The sequence below is a fragment of the Diceros bicornis genome, unplaced genomic scaffold (assembly GCF_020826845.1).
Source record: "Diceros bicornis minor isolate mBicDic1 unplaced genomic scaffold, mDicBic1.mat.cur scaffold_100_ctg1, whole genome shotgun sequence".
Lineage (NCBI taxonomy): Eukaryota > Metazoa > Chordata > Mammalia > Perissodactyla > Rhinocerotidae > Diceros > Diceros bicornis.
Window position 1 is genome coordinate 1330437 of NW_026690940.1, and position 20833 is coordinate 1351269.

The following is a 20833-nucleotide window of genomic DNA, read 5'->3' on the forward strand; positions in this document are numbered from 1 at the left end:
GCTTTGCACACCTCTCCTAAGAAATTAACTGCTGTTCCTTCTGCATTTCCACAGAATTTTGCTTATTCACTTGTAGCACTTCCATGGTTTTATAATTAATTTGTCATTCTAACCCAGCTACACTGTGCATTCTTCAAGAGGTAAGGACTGTGCCTTACTCACTTCTGGAGGCACTCAATTATACTTTTGTGATAAACATTACCTTTGTCTTTTTCTCCCAGAGCTTCAGCAGATAATAAGAATATGAGATAGGCTTTTACTGTTACTAATAGTAAAAGTCACTTAAAAAATAATAGTTCCCCAACACATGCAAAGCATCATTTGTAACAGCAAAAAACTGTGAACAATTTAAAAGCCCACTATGTACATGCTATATCATGGATGAACCTCAAAAACATTCTAAGTGAAAGCCAGTCATGAAAGACCACAAAAGATTCCATTTATATGATCCAGAATAGACAAACCTATAGAGACAGAAATAGATTAGCTTTAATCTGAGGGTAGAGGAAAGGGAAGGGAGATAGGAAGTAACCACAAGTGGGTACAACATTTCTCTTGGGAGTGATGTAAATGTCCTAAAATTAGATAATAGTGATTGTTGTACAACTCTGTATATATACTAAAAACCACTGAATTGTTCACTTTAAATGGGTGAACTTTACGGTATATAAATTATATCTCAATAAAGCTATTAAAAATAGATAAATAAACGGTCAACTTAATTAGGGAAAAAAAAGAGCCCAAAGAATGGATTAATAAACTGTGATATGTCCATATAGTAGAATATCAAATAGAAGTGAGATTCAAAGAAATAGAGCTGGATGGTCACAAATATATTGCTAAGACAAAAAAGCAAGCTGCAGAAGAACACATACAGGACACCACTTATCCAAAGTCATCACACAGACAAAACAATATTAGGTATTGTTCAGGGATGAATACATACGCAATGAAAGCAAAATTAGAAAAGCAAAGGAATGATAAACACCAATTTCAGGACAGTGGTTATCTTTGAGAGAGAGGGAAAGGAATGAGATTGAGCTTCAGTTTGGATTTATAATTGGGAGAAAAGGATATCAAAGAGATTTAAGGGAAGAATAGGGAAGAAGCTATCAGACAGTGTTCCATACCTCCGTGCTATGAATCAGGAAAGAGGGGTTCAATCAGAAGCAGTGAATGGGATAACTGGTAAGGAAAGCAGGAGGTCAATTTTTGGGGGGTCTATTGAAAAAGATAACCTGATGACCCCCAAACATAACAAAACAAATTCTATGAAGGCAGGAGGCTCTCTGCCTATCCAACTAACCTCTACACTCCAAAGTCCACATTTTCCTCTCTCCTGCACCAAATAGACACCAGACTCAGGAGAATCCACACCCACTTTATTTATGCTCCCCAGGAAGCCAGACAGTTAGTATTTTAGACTTGTTGGCCATATGACCTTAGTTGCAACAACTCATATCTGCCTTTGTAGAGTGAAAGCAACCATAAAGAATACAGACATGAATGGGTATGGCTGTGTTTCGGTAAAACTTTATTTACAAAAACTGTACACTGGCTTGCTAACCTCGGCCCTAGCGCCTAGCACACCACTAGGCATATTGTAGCTCTTCACGGATGTTGCGTATAGCTACACGAGAATTTCTACTCCCACTACCTAGAAAATATAGCACAGGGAAGGGTGCATGGGGAGGTCCTAACTTTGAGAAAAGAGCTCCAGGCATTCCCAATAAGAAAACTGAATATACTTTCCTCTCAGGAGTTACTGTAGATATAGTCAACACATTAATTACATAAACTTAGAGTTTCTTTCTTCAAGAGAAGATTTTGATGCTCACCAAAGGAACTCACTCCTCAAGAGCCTTGCCAAACACAAGCCAACGTGTCTCCTGCTGCATTAAAGAGATCCTCAATCAAAGGGCAGCTAAAAGGAGAGCCACTCTGAACCCTAAAAACAATTCATTTCAAAGAACTTTTCACTATCTCTTGGATTTACCAGATGATAAACTGAGCACACACTGCAGCCTTCCCTTTTTACTCCAAGACCACATGAAAGACTAAAAACAAACAAATAATCACAACTGCATAACTGTACTGGAATACCAGAAGAACCCTCTGCGGCTGAGAAACCATGAGGGATGCCTGAAATGTGGAAAACTAGATCTGACAAGATGGAGCACACAGCCTAAAACAGGCAGAGAGGAGTTCGGCAGCCGAGCAGTGGGAGAACACAAGAAGGCTCCAGGCCCAGAGAGGGGGCTCAAGGGATAGTCTCTGGATGATCCATCACCACCAGCAGCAGGGAGAGCCAGGTGGGTCAACCCCTGCACTCTCCTCTCACCCCCTCAGGCCCCACGTGCAGCAGGCAACTGGAGACAGGATTCCCAGAAAACCCGGGCGCTTGAGTAGGAAAAGCAGCGCAGTACTCTGGCTCTCTAGCAGTTCCCCAGAGGAACAGGGCGCACATCTGCCCAGAGGGCTGGCCGTCCAGCAGTTCCGCCAAGCAGCAATCCCACTTCTCCTCCACTTCACGGAAAAAGAAAGGGATCTATTTATCCCTAATAGGCAGTTGGGAAATTATGCTATTTGTACACAAAGATGCCAAGGAATCAAGATAAAGAAGATATTTAAGGGCCGGCCCCATGGCTCAGCGGTTAAGTGCGCGCGCTCCACTACCGGCGGCCCGGGTTCGGATCCCGGGCGAGCACCGACGCACCGCTTCTCCGGCCATGCTGAGGCCGCGTCCCACATACAGCAACTAGAAGGATGTGCAACTATGACATACAACTATCTACTGGGGCTTTGGGGGGGAAAAAAAAAGGAGGAGGATTGACAATAGATGTTAGCTCAGAGCCGGTCTTCCTCAGCAAAAAGAGGAGGATTAGCACGGATGTTAGCTCAGGGCTGATCTTCCTCACAAAAAAATAAGTAAATAAAACTGTTTAAAAACAAAAAAGAAGATATTTAAAGAATTAAAGATGGTACAAACATGCAAATAGTGAGTCTGTATAAAAACACACTCCACAGGTTTTGAAATAAACCCCCAAAATGAGTTTCCCACCACCTTCCTCTTCCAATCTTATAATAAGGCTTCCGGCTCCTCAAACGTAAAGCTGAAGCCACTCCTGTCAGTGACAGCTAAGCGTATGCATTTTTGTGTGAGCCTGCACAGTATTTAACAGCAGCATTAGAAAACCATGAATCACGCCTGAGGTTCCACTGTAACACTGAGTTCTCACTACTGGAAGTCAGATGCCAAACTACAGCATTGGGTTTCAGATTTCCCTTAAAGCAGCTTGGAACTCAAGAACTGCAAAACATGGGTGATATTTTGGGGAGAAATGGTCAAAAGGCTAATGAAAATGTCAAATTGCAGTATTTTGGTTAAAAATTCAGGCCATAAATACCGATACAGTTGCCAAATAGAAAATTTTAACATCTTTAGTGATTAGTATTTTTTCAAGTAGTATGTATCTTAGGTCCTCATTTTTATACCATGTTAGTCAACAAGGACTATTAATTATCACTCACATTTACAAAGCACTTAAAATGTGATAGGCACTGTTCTAAGGGATTCTACTCATGGATTATTCCCCTCTCGCCTCACAAGAACCCTGTGAGGTACAGAGTAGCCCACTTATAAATGAGAACACAAATGCTGAGAGGGATTAAGTGGCTTCTCCAAAGTCACACTACTGCCAAGAGACCCAGCAGTTTGAATCAGAGCTGGGATCTTAACCAGTATGTTAGACTGACTGATTATAATTTCACTAGATTCAACATGAATTTATTGAACATTTATAATGTGCATCAAGGACTACAGCCAGTGCTACAGAGGACACAAAACATGTAAAACGTGTGAAATTGATCCTCGCTCTCTAAGACACAAGATAACACTGGAGAGATCGACTTCCAGCGTGACAGCGTGAGTAGCTCTGCTCACCTGCTTCTCGGGGAAACTAGTGAATTTTTTTTTTAAAATAACACCATTTACAGCCCTTGGAAACGGTCCTAGGGCAAGACAGCAATCTAGTCACAAAAACCTAAGAAAATTCAGCATTGACAATACAACAGAGCATGGAAAAGTTTCAACCTAAAGACACTCTCAAGAACAGTGCAAGTTGTGGTGAAAAGCAAGTGGGAAGAGAATCCTGGATCTAATGAAGATACAGCCCAGACTATAGGCCAGCTAGTTTGTAGGAGAGAACCAGGGAATGAGACAGCTGGGAAGAGCCCTCTTGGGGTTCGTACAAGTACCAAACATTAACCTCAGAAACTAATCCCCGGCAGGAGCCACAATTTGACTGGATTAGTCTGTAGAGGAATTTATGCCCCAGGGCACTGCTGAAAACAACACAGCAATGGGCCACAATTGTGGAGGTTAACTGCTGGGTGTAATGAGGGCAAGAGTGGGAGAGAGTCCTACCTGTACCTGTCATCCTAGGGTGGCTCTGGGCATGCCCCAAACTGCACCACCCAGAGAGCAATATCAGAGGTCTAACACAGTGAGGAAGAAATACATCTCACTAAAATAATCCAGCTGGTATATAAACAAATAACAGTACCAAGCCCTGAAAGAGTCTGGGGGTGGGGGGCCAATACCCAGAGTTGCTACAATATGTTATCTAAAACGTCCTATTTATAGCAAAAAACTACCAGGCATGTAGAAAAACAGAAAAGTATGACCTATACACTGGGTAAAAGGCAGGCAACAGAAACTGCCTGTGAGAGCATCCAGATGTTAGATTTAACAGAACAGAGTTTAAAGTAGCTATTATAAGTATGTTCATAGAACTAAAGAGATGTACATAAAAGAAGTTATGATGACAATTTATATCAAATAGAGAATATCAACAAAGATAAAAATTACAAAAAAGAAACAAGTGGAAATTCTGGAGTTGAAAACTACAGTAACTGAAATAAAAAATTCAACTAGAGGGGCTTGACAGTACATTTGAATTGGCGAAAGAATTAGCAAACTTAGATACATTAATAGAATTTATGCAAGCTGAAGAGCAGAGAGAAATAAGAATGAAGAAAAATAAACAGAGCCTGATAGAAATACGGGACCAATTAAATGCACGAACATACACAGAACTGGAGTACTGAAAAGAGAGGAGAGAAAGGAGCAGAAAAAATATTCAAGGAAATAATAACCCCAAACTTCCCAAATTTATTAAAAAACAATAACTTATACATGCAGGAAGCTCTAAGAACTCCAAGTAAGATAAACACAAAGAGACCCACAAACAGACACATCAGAGTAAAAAATGCTGGAGGTAAAAGACAAGGAGAAAAATGTTTAAAAGAATCAAGAGGAAAAATGATGAGTCACTTACAAGGAAACCCAATAAGACTGACAGCTGGCTTCCAGCAGAAACAGGGGAGGCCAGAAGGCAGTGCGATAGCACATAGAAAGTGCTGAAGGAAAAAACGTTAACTAAGAATTCTATATTCAGGAAAGGTACTGTTCAAAAATGAAGAAAAAATAAAGCCTTTGCTAGATAAAAATTGAGAGAATTCATTGCTAGTAGACCTGATTTACAAGAAATACTAAAGAAAGTTCTTCAGGCTGAAAACAAGTGACCCCAGGAAAGGTAATTATACATATGGTTTATCCTTTCTATTCTTAACTGATTTAAAAACCAATTGTATAAAATAATATCACACAATGTATCATGGCTTAAAACGCACAATTTAATGTAAGTGTAATGTATTTCCTATAACAGCCCAAAAGGAGGTGGATGGAAGCAAAGTTGCAATGAGCTAAGGAAATGACTGCAGATGGTAAAATGATAATTATAACAATGCAATGTTGAGTTTGTAACATTAACAGATATAATACATATAACAACAATACCAAAAAAAAAGGGAAAATGGGAATCAAGCTGCATAGCAGTAAAGGTTCTGCATATTACCAAAATTCAGCTAGTACAAATCTAAAGCTGATGAGATGTGTATAGTAAACCCCACAGCAATGACTTAAAAAAATTCAAAAAAAAAAACTAAAAAAAAGATCACTAATGAAATTAAAATGCTACATTAGAAAATACATATAGAAAACAAAAACTAAAATGGCAGATGTAAATCCAACTCTATCAGTAACATTAAACGTGAATAGATTGAACAATCAAAAGGGAAAGATTGTTAGATGGGATTTAAAAAAACACGATCCAACCATATGTTGTCTACAGGAGACACACGAGAGTCACAGAGACAAAAACACTGAAAGTAAATGGATGAGGAAGAATATCATGCAAACAGCAACCACAAGAAATCTGGAGTGGCTGCACTAACATCAGACAACACAGACTTCAAAACAAGAATACTAGAGACAGTGACATTTTATAATGATGAAATAGTCAACATTTCAAGACAACAATTAAAAACATACATGCATCTATTAATGGAGCATTGAAATACATGAAACTTTTAACAGAAATGAAAACAGACAATTCAACAATACTTGGAGACTTCAATACCCTCATACACAGCTGGTGGGAATGCAAACTGGTGCAGCCTCTATGGAAAACGGTATGGAGATTCCTCAAAGAATTAAAAATAGAGATGCCCTATGATCCAGCTATCCCACTACTGGGAATCTATCCAACGAACCTGAAATCAACAATCCCAAGGGCCTTATGCACCCCTATGTTCATTGCAGCATTATTCACCATAGCCAAGAAGTGGAAGCAACCTAAGTGTCCCTCGACTGATGACTGGATCAAGAAAATGTGGTATATATATACAATGGAATACTACTCAGCCATAAAAAAAGACAAAATCGTCCCATTTGCAACAACATGGATGGGCCTGGAGGGTATTATGTTAAATGAAGGAAGCCAGAAAGAGAAAGACAAACACTGTATGATCTCACTCATATGTGGAATATAAACCAACACATGGACAGAGAAAACTGTATGTGGTTACCAGGGGCAATGGGGGTGGGGGGGTGGGGGGTGGGCACAAGGGGTGAAGGGAGACATATATATGGTGATGGACAAACAAACATGTACAACCCAAAATTTCACAATGTTAAAAACTATTAAAACATCAATAAAAAAAAAAAGACAAAACTGAAGGAAAAAAAAAAAAGAGAGGACAAGATTACCAACCTTACAGAATCAAAAAGGATTATAAACAAATACTATGAATAATAGTACACAAATTAGATAACTTAGAGGAAATACACAAATTACTAGAAAAACACAAACTACAAAAATGACTCAAGATAATCTGAATAAACCTATAATAAGTGAAGAGATTGAATCAGTAATCCACAAACTATGCACAAAGAAAAGCCCAGGCCTAAATGGTTTCACCGCTGAAATCTACCAAACACTCAAGGAAGAATTAACAGCAATTCTTACAAAAAAAAAAAAAAAAAAAAGAAGAGGAAGAAACACTTTCCACCACATTTTATGGGTGTAATATTACCCCTATACCAAAATCAGACAAAGATGTCACAAGAAAGCAAAACTACAGGGGCCAGCCTGGTGGCGTAGAGATTAAGTTTGCACGCTCCACTGTGGCGGCCCAGGGTTCACAGGTTTGGATCCCGGGTATGGACTGATGTACCGTTTGTCAAGCCATGCTATGGCGGTGTCCCATATAAAAAAAATAAATAGAGGAAGACGGGCACGAATGTTACCCCAGGGCCAATCTTCCTCCGCAAGAAGAGGAAGACTGGCAACGGATGTTAGCTCAGGGCTAATCTTCCTCACCAAAAAAAAAAAAAGAAAACAAAACTACAGACTAATATCTCTTACGAACATGGATGTAAAAGTCCTCAACAAAATACTAGCAAACTGAATCTAGCAATATATAAAAAGAATTATACACCATGACCAAGTGGGATTTATCCTAGGGATGCAAAGTTGGTTTAACATTCAAAAATAATTAATGTAATACATCATACAAATAGAATGAAAAACAAAAAAATCACAAGACCATCTCAGCAGATGTAGGAAAAAGCATTTGACAAAATTCAACACGCTTTCACGATTTAAAAAAAAAACTCAAACTAGGAACAGAAGGGAAGTTCCTCAATATAAAGGGCATCTACAAAAAATCTCCAGTTAACATCATACTTAATGGTGACATACTGGATGGTTTCCCTTTAAGATTAGGAACAAGACAATGATTTCCACTCTTGCCATTTCTATTCTAAATTGTAGCGGAGGTTCTAACCAGGGCAATTAGGCAAGAAAAAGAAATAAAAGGCATCTATATCGGAAAGGAGGAGGTAAAACTATCTCTATTCGCATGAAGTGATCCTGTATATAGAAAACCCTAAGGAGTCTACCAAAAAACTATTAGAAGTAATAAATGAGTTCAGCAAGGTTGCAGGATACAAGATCAATATACAAAACCCAATTTAATTTCTATACATTTGCATTGAAAAGCCCAAAAGTAAAATTAAGAAAACAATTCCATTCACAATAGTATCCAAAACCAGGAATAAATTAACCAAAGAAATGCAAAACTCATACTCTGAAGTTGATTCTAAATTCATACGGAATTCTAAGGCAACAAGCTACAACTAACAAAACAATTCTGAAAAAGAAGAATAAATAGTGTAAGACTCATACTTCCCGATTGCAAAAGTTACTACAAAGCAACAGTTGTCAAGACAGTGTGGTACTGGTACAAGGACAAACATACAGATCAATGGAACAGAACTGAAAGACCAGAAATAAACCTATACACCTGTGGTCAACTGATTTTTCACAAGGGTGCCAATGGTGCTGTGACAATTGAATAGCTATATGCAAAAGAATGAAGTTAGACCCTAACCTTATCCCATAAGCAAAAGTTTACTCAAAATGGATCATACACTTCAATTGAAGAGCTAAAACTATAAAACACTTAGAAGAACACACAGGCATAAATCTTCATGACCTTGTATTTGGCAATGGACTCTTAGATCTGACACCAAAAGCAGAAACAACTAAATAAATGAATAAATAAGTTAAACGTCATCATCAAAATTAAGAACTTTTATGCTTCAAAAGACACTATCAAGAAAGTGGAAAGACAATCTAGAATGGGAAAAAAATATCTGCAAATCATATATGTAATGAGGAACTTGTATTCGGAACATATATTAAAAAGCTCTTGGGGCCAGCCCGGTGGTGTAGCAGTTAAGTTCGCGCGCTCCACTTTGGCGGCCCAGGGTTCATGGGTTCTGATCCCAGGCACAGACCAACATACTGCCTATCAAGTCATGCTGTGGCTGCGTCCATATAAAGTAGAGGAAGACGGGCACGGATGTGAGCCCAGGGCCAATCTTCCTCAGCAAGAAGAGAAGGATTGGCAACAGAAGTTAGCTCAGGGCTGATCTTCCCCACCTCCTCCCCCCAAAAAACTTCTTACAATTCAGTAATAAAAAGACAACCCAATATAAAATAGGCAAAGAATCTGAACAGATATTTCTCCAAAGAAGATATACAAATGGCCAATAAGCACATGAAAAGATGCTCAGTATCATTAGTCATAAGGGAAACGCAAATCAAAACCACAATAAGATACCACTTCATACCCACTAGAATGGCTAAAATTAAAAAAGTTAGATAACAAGTGTTAGTGAGAATGTGGAGAAACTGGAACCCTCAAACACTGCCACAGGAATGTAAAATGTTGCAGCCACTTTGGAAAATAGTCTGGCAGTTTCTCAAATAATTAAACATAGAGCTACCATGTAACCCAGCAATTCTACTCCTAGGTATATATCCAACAAATGGAAACATGTCCACACAGAAACTTGTACATGAATGTAACAGCATCACTCATAATAGTCAAAAGGTGGAAACAACCCAAATGTCCAAAGACACACAAACAGATAAACAAAATGTGGTATATCCACACAATGAAACATTATTTGGTCATAAAAAAGAATGAGATACTGACATATGCTACAACATAAATGTACCTTGAAAATACAATGCTAAGTGAAAGAAGCCAGCCAAAAAAAAACCCATATACTATATGATTCTATTCCTAGGAAAGTCAGAATAGGGAAATCTATAGAGACAAAAAAGTAGCTTAGTGGTTGCTTAGGGATGGGGTAAACAGGGTCAGGGGATAAAGGGATGGTAGCTGAAGGGTTCAGGCTTCTTTTTGAGGTGATGAAAATATTCTAAAATTTACTGTGGTGATGGTTACACACATCTGTGAATATATTTAAAAAAACCACTGAATTATAAACTTTAAATGGGTGAATTGTATGGTATGTGAATCATATCTCAATAAAGCTGCCTAAAAAATGTAGTAGCCAGCTCCAAAAAAAAACATCATAGTGAAGAAAGCAGAATGTAGGGTCAGAGAGCAACATCGCTTTTGTTCATCATTAATCCTTCCTGCCCTTAAAGCCATGCCTGCATGTTTGCAAAAAAAAAAAAAAAAAAAAAAAGGACTAAATGAAGTAGACGAGTGACAGGAAAAAAGCAGGGTAGGAAACCTGGATTTCACCACATGAAAAGAGCACAATTCTACACTATGCAATGTCACCAAAAATTAGACATAAAAATATCCTCACTTATACCTGGACATACAAACTACTAAAAACTCACTTACCAAATAAATTTCTGAAACATCAAATGAGTCTGTGTAAGGCTTTGTTTGAAGAACTTAACTTGTATTAATTGATTTAATCCACACAACCACCCTATGTGGTACATATATAGCTGATCTTCATTATTTACAAGTTCCATATTTGTGAATTCACCTACTCACTAAAATTTTTTTGGAATCCCAAATCAGTATTTGCAGCATTCTCATGGTCATTCGCAAACATGAGCAGAGCAGTGAAAAATTTCAGTCTATCAACACACACGTTCCAGTTGAGGTCAAACAAGGTGACACTCTGCCTTACTTCAGCTCTCATACAGAAATGACCAGAGGATAGACATGGTAGGGAGCAGTGTGGTGTAATGCAAGAAGCTCCAGTTCTTTCGAGTTTAGGAGAGTTTAAGTCATTTTCCCAAGATCAGAAAGCTAACGAATGGAGGACTGTATGAGCCAAGGACACAAAGTGAAGAAATTGATGGTTGAATGAATTAATAGTTAAAAGGCTAAAAAAAGAGATAAAACGAGATCATAAAAAATACTTACACCAAAAGAAGAAAAAATGGAGAAGGGAAACAAAAAACAGATGAGACAGAAAACAAACAGTAAGATGATAGATTTAAATCTAACCATATCAATAATCACATTCAACGTAAATGTTCTAAATGCCCCAATTACAAGGCAGAGATTGTGAAAACAGTGTGGCAGTTCCTCAAAAAGATAAACACGGAATTACCATATGATGTTGCAATTCCACTCATAGGTATATACCCAAAGAAATGAAAGCAGGAATCACTCACAGGTATACACCCAAAGCACTGATGTGGCATACAGATACTTGTCCACCAATGATCATAGCAGCATTATTCACAACAGTCAAAAGGTAAAAATAACCCAAGTGTCCAAACAAAATGTGATAAACACATACAATGGGATATTATTCAACCTTAAAGAGGAATGAAACTCTGATATATGCTAAACATGGATGAAACTAGAAAACATGCTAAGTGAAATAAGCCAGACACAAAATGCCAAATACTATATGACTCCACTCATCTTAGGTACCTAGAATAGGCAAATTCATAAGACAGAAGGTAGGGGAGAAGGGAGAACGGGGAATTATTGTGTAATGGGTATACAGTTTCTGTTTAGGATGATGAAAAAGTTACAGAAATGAAGAGTCACAATGGTTTCACAATATTGTAAATGTACTTAATGTCACTGAATTCTAAACCTTATAATGGTTAAAATGGCAATTTTTATGTTACATATATTTTGCCACAATAAAAAAAAAAAGGGCAGAGATCATCAAACTATAAAAAAGCAAGACCCAAGTGTATGTTGCCTACAAAAACAAACACTTTAAATATAAAGACACAAACAGGCTAAAAGTAAAAGGATGGAAATAGACCATGCTAGCACTAGTCAAAAGATCTGGCTACATTAATATTGAACAAAGTAGACTTCAGAGCAAAGAATATTACCAGGGATAAAGAGGGCCACTTTATAACGATAAAGGAGTACATTCATCAAGAAGACATAACAATCCTAAGCATTTATGTACCTAATAAAAGAGCTTCAAAATGCAAGGAGCAAAAAACAATGGAACTAAAAGAAGAAACAAACAAATCCAAAAAATTATAATAGGAGATTTCCACACCCCTACCAATAATTGACAGAACAAGGAGACAGAAAATCAGTAAATGTTGTTCAAGTCTTTCATATCCTATCAACAAACGTGATAACATTTATAGAACACTCCACCCAATAACAGCAGCACATATATCTTTTTAAAGTCAAAATGAAACATTTACCAAGACCATATCCTGGGACATACAACAAATCAGATAAGCTTTTAAAAGATTCAAATTATGCAAAGCATGTTCTCTGACAGGGGAACTAAATTAGAAATCAATAACAGAAAAAAAGTCTGGAAAATCCCCCAAATATTTGAAAATTAAATAATACTCTTCTAAATAAGCAATGGGCCAAAGAAGAAGTCAAAGAGGATATCAGGAAATATTTGTTATTGAATGAAAATGAAAACACAACATGTCATTATTTGTGGCATAGAGTTGAAACAGTATCTAGAAGGCTGTTTATGGCACTCAACACCTTTATTAGAGAAAATGCAATGTACCAAAGCAATGACCTAAGTTCCCACCTTAAGAAATAAGGACAAGAAACGCAAGCTAAACACAAAGTGAGCATAAGAAACAAATAAGAGCAGAAGTTGATGAAAAAGAAAACAGAGAAACAACAGAGAAAAATCAATGAAACCAAAAGCTAGTTCTCTGAGATCAGTCTAACCAGACTATTAATGGAACAAAAGAGAAAAGACAAAATTAGTATCAGAAATAAGAGAGGTGACATCACCACATTTTCTATCAATAGTAAAAGGATAATAAGGAATACTATGAACAACTTTTGTCAACACATTTGACTACTCAGATGAAATGGACAAAACCTGTGAAAGTTAAAAATTACAACAGCTCATTCAAAAAGAAATAGATAATCTGAATAGCTCTATATCTACTAAAGAAAGTGAATTTGTAGACAAAAACCTTCCCCCAAAACTTCAGGCCCAGAAAGCTTCACTGGTGAATTCTACCAAATATTTAAGCAAGAAATAACACCAATTCTAGACACACCCTTCCAGAAAACTGGGGAGGGTATATACCGCGCAGCTCAATCTGAGGCCAAGGTTACTCAAAAACTAAAACTAGACAAAGACATTTCAAGAACACTACAGACAAATATCCTTTTTGAACATAAATGTAAAAATGTAAATGAAGAAATCTTTAGCAAATTGAATCCAACAGTATATAAAAATAATATACCATGACCAAGTGGGATTTACCCAAGGAATGCAAGGCGAGTTTAACATTTCAAAATCAATGTAATTCATCATATTAAAAAACTTAAAACAGAAACCATGGGATGAATTAAAACTATAAAACATCTCTAAGAAAACACAAGAGAGAATCGTAGTGACCTTGGCTTTGGCAAAGATCGTTAAATACAATACAAAGAGTGGAAATATAAAAAAATATATATAAAACAGACTTCATTAAAATTAAAAACTTCTGTTCTGTGCACTGGTAAGAAGTAAAAAGGTAAGCCAGAGTAGGAGAAAATACCTGCAAAAGATATATCAACACGTAAGAAACTCTACAATTCAATAAGACAAACTACCCAACTTAAAAATGAGCAAAAGATCTGAATAGACACCTTGCTCGAGAAGATATACAGCACGCAAATGAGCACCTGAAAAGATGGTCAACATCATCTGTCATCAGGCAAATGAAAATTAAAACGACAACGAGATAACACTAGACTAGAACGGCTAAAACTCAAAAAGACTAACCAGACTAAGTGCTGGAGAGGGAGTGGAGCAACTACAGCCTGCACACATGCTGGCGGCAATGTAAAATCGTACAACCACTTTGGAAAACAGCTTGGCAAGTTTTTAACTAATCACACACCTACCACACAATTCAACCATTTCACTCCTGAGTATTTTCTCTAAAGAAATGAAAGCACATGTCCACACAAAGACTTGTACACCAATGTTCACAGAAGTGTTTTGTTTAATAGCCCAAAACTGGAAACAATCCAAATGTTCCTCAATCAGGTGAAGGAACAAACAAAATGTGATACATGCACAACACAGACTACTACTCAAAAATAACAAGAAATGAACTATTGATATATGTAAGAACATGGGCGAATTTCAAAATAATTATTCTGAATGAAAGTAACTGAGCCAGGTAAAACAAAGAGTACATATTATATAATTTCATGTATATAAAATTGTAGAAAATGAAAACTTATCTACAGAGTCAGAAATCAGTGGTTGACTAACGACAGGCAGCACACAGTTGTAGGGAGGAATAACAAAGGGCCAGAAGGAATGTTTTAGAGGTGACGCTCATTATCTTGATTATGGTGACGGTTTCATGGATGTACACATATCTCAAAATGTATTAAACTGTACACTTTAAATATGTGCAGTTTGTTGTAGGTCAATAATACCTCAATAAAGCTGCGAGAGGAGGGGGAGAACAGAGAGACGAAAGAAAAATAAATCAGCCTAGGAGGACCAGGATCCAGAGTTCAGAGAGGGCAGTGAAAAAGGAGGTCAAGAAACAATCAAGGAGCATTCCCTAGAACTGAATAACACAAGTCCTCAGCCTCAGAGTCAGCCAAGCACCGATCAAAATAAACTGAAATTTTAAAAGAATCTATACCTAAGTACACAATCATGAACACTTACACTACCGAGGATAAAGATCTTGAAAACATTCAGAAAGAAAAATAGATCAACTACAAAAGAACGAAAGCAGAACATAGAAATTAAGCGCATGGCCTTCCTGATTTTGACAATGGCTCTGCCATGTATTAGCCAAGTGACCCTGAGTATGTTACTTAACCCCTCTGTGCTTCAGTTTTCTCATCTGTAATAGTAATAATAGTAAGGAGTAGTAGTCATGTGGTTGTTATGAGAATTTAATAAATTAATCTATAAAGTGCCTAGAACAGTGCCTGGTATGTGTTAAATACTACATAAGTATCAGTTAAATAAATAAATCACATTAACATTCAACTTCTCATCACAGGGCCGGCCCGGTGGTGCAACCAGTTAAGTGCTAGCACTCCGCTGCGGCGGCCCGGGGTTCGCCGGTTTGGACCCCGGGCGGGCACCGACTTGGCAAGCCATGCTGTGGCAGTGTCCCATATAAAGTGGAGGAAGATGGGCAACGATGTTAGCCCAGGGCCAGTCTTCCTTAGCAAAAAGGGGAGGATTGGCAGATGTTAGCTCAGGGCCGGTCTTCCTCACCAAAAAAAAAAAAAACTCATCAAAAATACTGGATGACATAAGTCAAAAGAACAGCACTTTCAAAGATTTGAGGGAAACTAACTTGCAAACTCGAACTTGATGCCTAGCTAATGACCACTCATGTGTACAAGGGTAGAACAGATTCAGAAAACTCACACCCTGCACGGCATTTCTTAAGAATTCAATTGAGAATAAAAACCAAGGAAGGATTTAGGCCAAGAAAGATGATCAGAAAATAGTACCCTCAACTGAAGAAAGGAATTTTTAAAAATCTCAGGAAGCAGCTTTCCAACAAGCCTAAAGAACCAGGTGTGACAGCAACAGAAATAAAGACCTCAAGAAGGAGTCTCCAAGAAGAAAGAGGACTTGATAGAATACCTAATAAAACAGCGAGTTTGGATGTGGAACCGTATAAAGAGGAAAAGAGAAAGAGAACACCAAGAAAAAGACAAAAGTAGCACAAGAAAAGAAACAGTATCACAGCATAACTTGAATCTGGAAAGTGACAAGAATTTACAATACTATTTGATTTTTCAGCTTTTAAAACAATCCCATATATAGCCAAAGCCCTGACAATTTAATTTGGGATGCCAACAAGGCAAAAGGACAGCTGGCAAGCTTGGGGTGAAGAGTAAGAGCAGCAGAGGTAGAAAAGCTAATACCTAACCTTAGAAAGTGAGAAGTCAAGGGATACTTTAAATAGAAGACGTAATAAAAAAGACACATTACTCAAAGTTATAAAGCTTACCAAGAGAAGAAATAAAGACAGTGATTTACTATTAGGAATGGGGCAGGGGATGCCGCATAAGTGACGCAATCCTCTTCTATCATAGCTAGAATTCAATAGATAGATCCAAAACCAATAAATCAGGCATAATCATGATATCTAGAGACAGAACCAAAACAGTTAAAAATGGTTATCTCTACAGAGTAGAAATGGGATGAGATGCAAGTCAAGTTTGATGGAAGTTTTAAAAACAAAGGAAACCAGCATTCAGTTTAACACTTTCTCTTTGGGAAAAACACAAGGAATACTGAAACTGCCGTCAAAACCAGGCTTTCGGTTCCTCCTGGATAGGAGCTAAGTAAAAATCAAGATCTCACCAACCTCAGCAAAAGAATGCAGTTCACTGTGACTGATGGGCACTTCCTTCAAAAACGAAGGGGCGAGGGGCATGAAGCGCCGCTGAACCTTCCCAATCCAGAAATTCCAAGCACAAAATCGAACTCGGACGGGATCACGGAACGATCAAGAGAAAACTCAATAATGGCCAGAAGTCGACACATACATTAACAAACAACCAACCAAGTATTTAAGTGCATCCAGGAATTCTGAAAATTTCAACAAGCCTTCTGTCCAGCAGTCGGGGCACCTAGAGAAGGGGGCACTTATGAGACTTCTGTCTCGTCCTAGACGTTTCTAAGATGCTGCTTTCACCGTAGGATCTAAAACAGCAACAACAGTCCTTTCACACCAGGAGAAAACCTTTCGAGCACGGGCAGTAAACAACAGAAAGCTCGCCGCGGGGGGGTTACTTTACAAGGTTGTGAGAGGCTGGGATCAACACGTGCGCCTCGCTCCCCAGCTAACTCAGCGGGCCAGGCGTGTGCAGCCCAACACCTTCGAGCCTGTTCTGAAACCCGAAACGCGCTGCGCCGAGAGGAAACAAAGCCGTGGGCGGGGCCTTCCGGGCCGGAAAAAGCGGGCAGGGAGGAGCAGCCCTCCAGCGAGCACAGACCCCGCTCGGCCCTCGCCCCGCCGAGGCTGCTCTCCCAGGGCCCCGACAACGAGTGTCGGCGACCAACCGCGTGTCGGGCCGCGGCCGCCCGCGGGGCCCACAGAGCAGCGCGGGCCCCGGCGCGGCACCCCGGGGACAGGCGGCGGGTCCCGAGGGCCGCGGCCCAGACGCGCTGGGGCTCCGAGCTTGCCGCCACGCACCTCCTCACCTTCTCTTCCACGCAGTCGACAATGATGGACGGGGACTTGCGGCTGAGCCAGCGAGAGAAAGCCGGGCCTCCCATAGCAGCGGCGCGGCCCTCGACGAACGTAACCAGACAGACAGGCGGGAGCGGCAGCCGCGGCACCGGGACTTCCTCCCACGTGCGCGCCGTCGACGGGAAGTGATGTCACGGCGCCGCCACGGCAGGGGAAGCCGAGAAGGAGGCTCGCGGCCGGGCTGGTTGTCGGATTCGGGGTTCTACGGCTGACCGGGTGGTGGGGGCTGCGGCTGGCCTCGCTTGCGGCGTTAGCTTTCAGTGGTGCCAGCCCTGAAGCCCGAGGTCGACCTCATGTGAGTCGCGGGGAATCCCGGGCTGCGCCGGCGTCTTGCTTCCCCAGCCCTCGGCTTCCACTGGGGCGGGATCCCCGTGCTCCGCAGGCGCCCGGGGAGGTAGGTCTTCCTTGCCGGTTTGATCACCTCCTTTTTCTCACCCATCTCAATTCAGAGTAGAATCAAAGCATCTAAACACACTCATTATTTCTATGTCCTGGTTTCTCCCGGTTTTGTGCCACAGTACATACTTGGACTATGAAAAGGAATATTTTTAGGTATTTTACACGAATGATGGCTGGTTTGCGTAACTCCCTTTAGTTATAAAATGGGATCTAGCCGGCATTTAGCATCTAATTGAACCTTCCAGCTACATTTATGAGTATAAAATAATTGCTGATATCACTCTCCAGCATTTATTTGAGCGCTTACCACATACTAAAGCTTTGGCTAAGTGATTATCTCATTTAATTGTCACGTGAACCTTCTGAGAGTGTTACATATTATCATCTTCATGGAACAGATGAGAAAGCCAAGCTGTAAAGGGGTTAAGTTACTTGCTTATTCATACTGCTGTGTTTCAGTCCAAGTAAAGATCATTTAATGCTCTGTCCTTACACTAACAGGATGCTTTTATCCTTTATTTTCTGATGGCTTCAAATCCTTTTTTTAAGCATATACAAAGAGATCTGGAAGAAGAGAGATTTATGTCCATTTGTTCAAGCCTGGAAGTGTTTCTCCATGGAATCCCCTCTTGGCTTGACAAATCACGCTCAGTCCTAAAGGCTCACCTCAAGAGGCCTTTATGAAAGTATTTCTCCTTGCTACCTGGTGTGCAAATATTTACTGCCCTTTCCTCTGTGGTCTGATGCCACTTTAAACTTCTTTAAACTGTTTAAACTGCTGGTGTGGAAATTAAGAGAAATGGTTAGCCCATGTTTCACTTAAGGACAGCCAGAACTATTCCGGAGTATTATGTCTATTGTGAAGTCCCTCATTTCTTCTGGAAACAGGCCCTCCTCGTCAAGTATTTGGTTCCCCTAGGAGGTGCTGTGTTCTTGTAAGACCACACACAAGGTAGGTGATTGAACAGCTGGGCAAATTGGGCCATTGAGAGTCCTTGCCCAGCATTTTTGAACTGAGAACCACAGGAAGGTGGTAAGGCAGTCCCTCCCAGATAGCTGAAAGCTGAAAGAGAATGGGACTTGCTGCCAGTCCGCAATGAGAGAAGCAGATTTAAGTCCCTGGTTCCAGTGGTTTTTGAGTACAGCTAAATCCCTCTTCCTGCAGTTTGGTTGGTAAACCTATTCTTTAATTCTATGAGCCAGTAAATTCTCCTTTTGTCCCACGCTAGTTTGGGACAAAACAATGGAGGCCAGAAGGCAGTGGGATAGCACATATAAAGTGCTGAAGGAAAAAACTGTTAACTAAGAATTCTATATTCAGGAAAGGTACTGTTCAAAAATGAAGACAAAATAAAGACTTTGCCAGATAAACAAAAATTGAGAGAATTCATTGCTAGTAGACCTGATTTACAAGAAATACTAAAGAAAGTTCTTCAGGCTGAAAACAAGTGACCCCAGTAAAGGTAATTATACATATTTTTTATCCTTTCTATTCTTAACTGATTTAAAAACCAATTGTATAAAATAATATCACACAACGTATCATGGCTTAAAACGCACAATTTAATATAAGTGTAATATATTTCCTAGTAACAGCCCAAAAGGAGGTGGATGGAAGCAAAGTTGCAATGAGCTAAGGAAATGACTGCAGATGGTAAAATGATAATTATAACAATGCAATGTTGAGTTTGTAACATTAACAGATATAATACATATAACAACAATACCAAAAAAAAAAGGGAAAATGGGAATCAAGCTGCATAGCAGTAAAGGTTCTACATATTACCCAAATTCAGCTAGTACAAATCTAAAGCTGATGAGACGTGTATAGTAAACCCTAGAGCAATTACGTAAAAAAATTCCAAAAAAAAACTAAAAAAAAGATCACTAATGAAATTAAAATGCTACATTAGAAAATACATATAGAAAACAAAAACTAAAATGGCCGATGTAAATCCAACTATATCAGTAACATTAAATGTGAATAGATTGAACAATCAAAAGGGAAAGATTGTTAGATTGGATTTAAAAAAAACATGATCCAACTATATGTTGTCTACAGGAGACACACGAGAGTCACAGAGACAAAAACACTGAAAGTAAATAGATGGGGACAAATATCATGCAAACAGCAACCACAAGAAAGCTGGATTGGCTGGACTAACATCAGACAAAATAGACTTTAAAACAAGAATACTAGAGACAGTGACATTTTATAATGATGAAATGGTCAATAGTTCAAGACATAACAATTAAAAACATATATGCATCTATTAATGGAGCATTGAAATACATGAAACTTTTAATAGAAATGAAAACAGACAATTCAACAATAGTTGGAGACTTCAATACCCCACTTTCAATAATGTATAGAACAATTAGACAGAAGATCAACAAGGAAATAGACGACTTGAACAACACTACAAACCAACCAGATCTAACAGACTTCTACAGAGCACTCCATCCAACAACAGAATATACATTCTCAAGTACATAGGGAACATTCTCCAGAACAGATCAAATGTTGGGCTATAGAACAAACCCCAATAAATTTAAAAGCAGAAAAATAATACAAAGTATGTTCTCCAACCATAATAAAATAAAATTAGAAATCAATAGTAGGAATAAATCTGGCAAATTCATAAATATGTGGGAATTAAACAACACATTCATGAATAACCAATGAGTCGAAGAAGAAATCTAAAGGGAAATCAGAAAACGCTGGTTCTTTGAAGAGATCAACACAATTGACAAACCTCTGTCCAGTCTGACCAAGAAAAAGAGAGAAGATTCAAATTACTTGAATCAAAAACAAAAGAGAGAAAACAACACTAAGATATCACCTCACGCCCGTTAGAATGGCTATAATCACCAAGCCAAGAAACAACAAACACTGGAGAGGATGTGGAGAAACAGGAACCCTCGTACACAGCTGGTGGGAATGCAAACTGGTGCAGCCTCTATGGAGAACGGTATGGAGATTCCTCAAAGAATTAAAAATAGAGATGCCCTATGATCCAGCTATCCCACTA